The sequence below is a fragment of the Erpetoichthys calabaricus genome, chromosome 10, assembly GCF_900747795.2.
Source record: "Erpetoichthys calabaricus chromosome 10, fErpCal1.3, whole genome shotgun sequence".
NCBI lineage: Eukaryota > Metazoa > Chordata > Cladistia > Polypteriformes > Polypteridae > Erpetoichthys > Erpetoichthys calabaricus.
The window spans coordinates 145,609,159-145,614,283 of record NC_041403.2 but is presented as its reverse complement, the minus strand read 5'-3'; positions in this window follow the sequence as shown (position 1 = coordinate 145,614,283).

The following is a 5,125-nucleotide window of genomic DNA, read 5'->3' as shown; positions in this document are numbered from 1 at the left end:
CGCGATACGTGACTCTGCCTCCTCCATTAGAGTATATGGACAAAAAACAGGTTCCAGTTATGACCATTACACATAGAATTTCGAAATGAAACCTGCCTAACTTTTGTAAGTATGCTGTAAGGAATGAGCCTGCCAAATTTCAGCCTTCTACCTACACGGGAAGTTGGAGAATTAGTGATGAATGAGTCAGTCGAACAGGTTCCAGTTATGACCATTACGCGTAGAATTTCGAAATAAAACCTGCCTAACTTTTGTAAGTAAGCTGTAAGGAATGAGCCTGCCAAATTTCAGACTTCTACCTACACGGGAAGTTGGAGAATTAGTGATGAGTGAGTCAGTCAAACAGGTTCCAGTTATGACCATTACACGTAGAATTTCGAAATAAAACCTGCCTAACTTTTGTAAGTAAGCTGTAAGGAATGAGCCTGCCAAATTTCAGACTTCTACCTACACGGGAAGTTGGAGAATTAGTGATGAGTCAGTCAGTCAGTCAGTCAGTCAGTGAGTCAGTGAGGGCTTTGCCTTTTATTAGTATAGATAAGCAGAATTTTAAAGTCAATTCTGAATGACACAGGTAACCAGTGTAGTGACATCAAAACTGGAGAAATGTGTTCGGATTTTCTTTTCCTGGTAAGGATTCTGGCAGCTGCATTCTGCACTAGTTGCAAACGATTGATATCTTTTTTGGGTAGTCCTGAGAGGAGTGCGTTACAGTAATCTAGCCGACTGAAAACAAACGCATGAACTAATTTCTCTGCATCTTTCGATGATATAAGAGGTCTAACTTTTGCTATGTTTCTTAGGTGAAAAAAATGCTGTCCTGGTGATCTGATTAATATGCGATTTAAAATTCAGATTACAATCAACGGTTACCCCTAAGCTTTTTACCTCTGTTTTGACTTTTAATCCTAATGCATCCAGTTTATTTCTAATAGCCTCATTGTATCCATTATTGCCAATCACTAAGATTTCGGTTTTCTCTTTATTTAATTTGAGATACAGGTTAGACATTGTGTTAGCGAATCAAGAGATTCGGGGTCATCAGGTGCTATTGATAAATACAGCTGTGTGTCATCAGCATAGCTGTGGTAACTCACGTTATGTCCCGAGATAATCTGACCTAATGGAAGCATGTAGATTGAGAAGAGCAGCGGACCCAGGATAGAGCCTTGTGGAACACCATATAGGATATTATGTGTCTTTGAATTATAATTACCACAACTAACAAAGAATTTTCTCCCTGCCAGGTAGGATTCAAACCAAGTCAAGTACTTGTGTTGTATTTTGTGTATTGTATTTACCCTATTTTTTGAAACCCATTGCACATCCAGCCTACCTAGAAGGGTGTCTCTCTCTCTCTTTGAATTGCCTATCCCAAGACTTCATCCTTTTTTTTCCTTTCAAAACTTTTTTGGGAATTTTTCTTGTCTTCTAAGGAAGGCAAGGCTGGAGGGCTGTCAGAAAACAATGGCTTTTTTGGCACTTCTTGTGTGATTTTTGGGCATTACTAGAAATAACTGCTTGCCCAGATTTGTTCTCAAATTGACACCTATTATATTTTATATTTTTTAGTCAATCATATTACTGCAAAGCCCTTTTTTCTGGGCTGCTAAGGAAGTAAATAAATTGGCTACAGCTTGTTTAAAATTTAGCATCAAGGATCTTAAGATGTATTATTTTAGCTTCATTATATAGGCTGCCTGTGTCTTTTAGAATGGATTTATTTTTTTTTAGAGGTGAAGAGGTACCCTCTATAGTAGATTTAGTTGGGCTCACCTCAACACTCAGGTGAAGAGAGGGGCTGACCTGTTAGGCAATCACTGCCTGATTGAGAGTTATATCAGTTGGCAGGGCAAGATTCTAGACAGACCAGCTAAATCCAGACATATGGTAAGCATATTCTAGAAGCATTTGGCAGAGGCAACTCACCCCTCCAAACCTATTTTCTTGCACTCTGAGGGAGGGTGGGCATATTGAACCCAAATGGGCTCAGTTCTGTGCCTCGTTTGCTGAGCAGGTTGTGCAGATCTGTGGCCATAAGATCATTGGTGCCTCTTCTGGTGACAATTCCCAAACACATTAGTGAACTCCTGTTGGTAAAGGGAGCCATCAGGCAGGACAAGGCCTTCCAGGTTTGGTTAGCTTGTGGAACATTGGAGACAGCCAATAGGCAGTGACAGGCCAAAAGGAGCACAGCAATGATAGTTGCAGAAGAAAAGTTCAGGTGTTGGAAGAGTTTCGGTGAGGCCATGGAAAATGACTTTAAGTCGGATTCAAAGCGATTTTGTCAGATTGACAGATGACTCAATAGGGGAAACAGTGCTTTGCTCTTATGGTTTGTAGCAGGAATGGACTGCTGCTGACCTCCCCTGATAAAGTTGCGTGGCGGAAGCAGCATTGTAAGGACCTCCTAAATTGCACTGAAACACCTTCCTCTGAGGAAGCAGAGTCAGGGAACTTGGAGAACACAGTTAATCATCAGGTACTCCTTGAAATCATATCTTGTCTAGCTATCACTGGGACTGATCTTGGATGGTTTGAATCCCACCTCTCAGGCAGATCCTACCATCTGTCCTGGAGATAAAAGATGTCAAAGTTGGAGCAAGCAAGTACTGGGGTTCCTATAGAATTGGTGCTTGGTCTTCTCCTATACAGCACCCCACTAGACTCTATCATTAGTTAAAATTGGTTCTCATATCAGTGCAATGCTGATGATACCCAGTAGTACCTGCCATTCCTTCCATAGGACAACATGGTCTCCACTGAAAGTACACTGCAGCTTACCCTGGCATAGACAGAGCTCCTTGTTATCCCAACCAGTCCATCTTTCACTTACATCTGACTATGTGCAACCTCGAATAATGGTTGACTAGCTATTTTTCACTGTCCATATTTCAGTCTGTTTCTTGTTCATTCAGATTCACTCTGAAAAATATATGCAAGATCAAGCTGTATCTGCTGAAATATGGAGCACATCTTTTGGTTCAGGCATTGGTTGTGTAGCGTCTGTTCTACTGCAGCTCTTAACTGGTTGGGGAACAGTACCTGCATGTGTACCAGGCCATTCATGTCTTTTATTCAGTCACCTGAGACAGGCACACGTCACTCCTCTTTTCAGGTCACTACACTGGCTCCTTGAGTTCAGATCCTTGATGCATGCCTACAAAGTAGTCAACAGATCAGCAGCCATGTATATGGAGGCAATCATTAGGCCCTATGGTCCTTGTCACCCACTCATGCTAATGAATGACACCTGGTGATATCACCTCTATGTGGCATCAAATCTCAATTCAGACTCTTTTCATATGTAGCTTCTAGCTGGCTGAATGAGCTGCTCACCTCCTCAAAATGTTTAAGAAACATCTGAAGATTCTCTTGCTCTGTGACTATCTTACAAGTCATTAATGGGTTTGATCTCAGGATCTTAGCAGCTAATTCTAGAGTAACTAATCTCGTGTTGTTCTGTTTGGTCTAAAGCTCCTCAGCAACTCATCCTGATGTTTACTCGATTATGTTGACATCTTTTGTAAGTCGCTTTGCACAAAAGTGTCTGCTAAGTAAATAGACGTAAATGTAAATGATTTTTAAAATACTCTTAATTGTCTAGAAGGCCCTGAAGAGTTCTTGTCCCCATACTTCCATATTCATGAGTTCAGATCTTCAAAGTTTGTGAATTTCCCCTTGGGATTAATAAAGCATCTATCTATCTATCTATCTATCTATCTATCTATCTATCTATCTATCTATCTATCTATCTATCTATCTATCTATCTATCTATCTATCTATCCATCCATCCATCCATCCATCCATCCATCCATCCATCCATCCATCCATCCATCCATCCATCTATCTATCTATCTGTCTGTCTTACTCAATGTTACTACAATGGAGCATTAAGAAACTGGTCAGATAGCCTTTTCCTTTTATGCACTAAAAATCTGGAATATTTTATATTTATTTTATTTTATGATAGAGGTAAGTGAAGTTAGTGCTCTTAGGTGATTTCAAAAAACTACTAACACGTTTTTTCATTTGTCCTATTTAGAATTATTAACACTTCTCGTTACAGATTAAAACTAATGATGCAAAGTCCCCTATTTTAAGATTTACACCTGTTCTAAGAAGCAAATTAGGCTGTTTTCATAAAATATAACTACTGACAGCTCTTACCATCTAGAATCCTATTTTCCAAGTACGAATCACTATTTTTATCTTAATCTTTTATTCCAATTTGCTGTGATGGCTCACGACACAACCTCCACCTGACCTAAGTACTCTGCAGGCTCCTTTGATGCTAGAAAAGATGAAGATAATCCTGCTCTGATTAGACCTGAAGAACGGAAACATCTGTAATGTTCCATTAGATTATGTAGATGTTTATGACTTTAGAATGCCCAGGTGGGGCTGATGGTCATTTGCCCTTAGCACCCCTAATTTTCATTTCTCATGAACTCACGCTTGCTGGAGTTTTTATTTCCTCTCCTCCCTGGCCATCGGGTCATAGCATATATGTGTCAAATCGGATGATGGGGTTTTCTATTACAACCATTAGAGAGTCAAACATTGGATAAATTAAGTTATAATTTAATACTTTTCATAGACATTATTCTATTTTATGTTTTATTTACTTTGAAATTGCAGTTTTTCTTTTACAACATGTAAAGCTGTTTACACAACACTCTGTAAAAAAATATGGCATATGTTCAGGATGGGCACCTCTGCCTAGAATATCCATCCAGTACATGTGCCCAACTTTGCATGCTGGCATGTGCAAGGCAGCTCTGTGCCATCACCATCATGAGCGGGGTCCCTTATTTGTCATGAGGTATCATTCAAAGACACGTTTTATTTTATTCAGAAACTTTGTACACTGACCATCATCCAAATGAGCTTTCTGATTACAGAGCTTTACCACAATTCTTCTCCAGTCTTTTTATGCACGTGGACCACAAATAAGTTAAAGTGACTTGAAGAAGGTCACAAACTGAGTCCGAGGTGAGAAGTCAACCAACAGCATTGGCATAATAATAATAATTCTTTGCATTTATATAGCGCTTTTCTCACTACTTAAAGCGCTCAGCAATTGCAGGTTAAGGGTATATAAAGTCCAATGTCTTAGACACA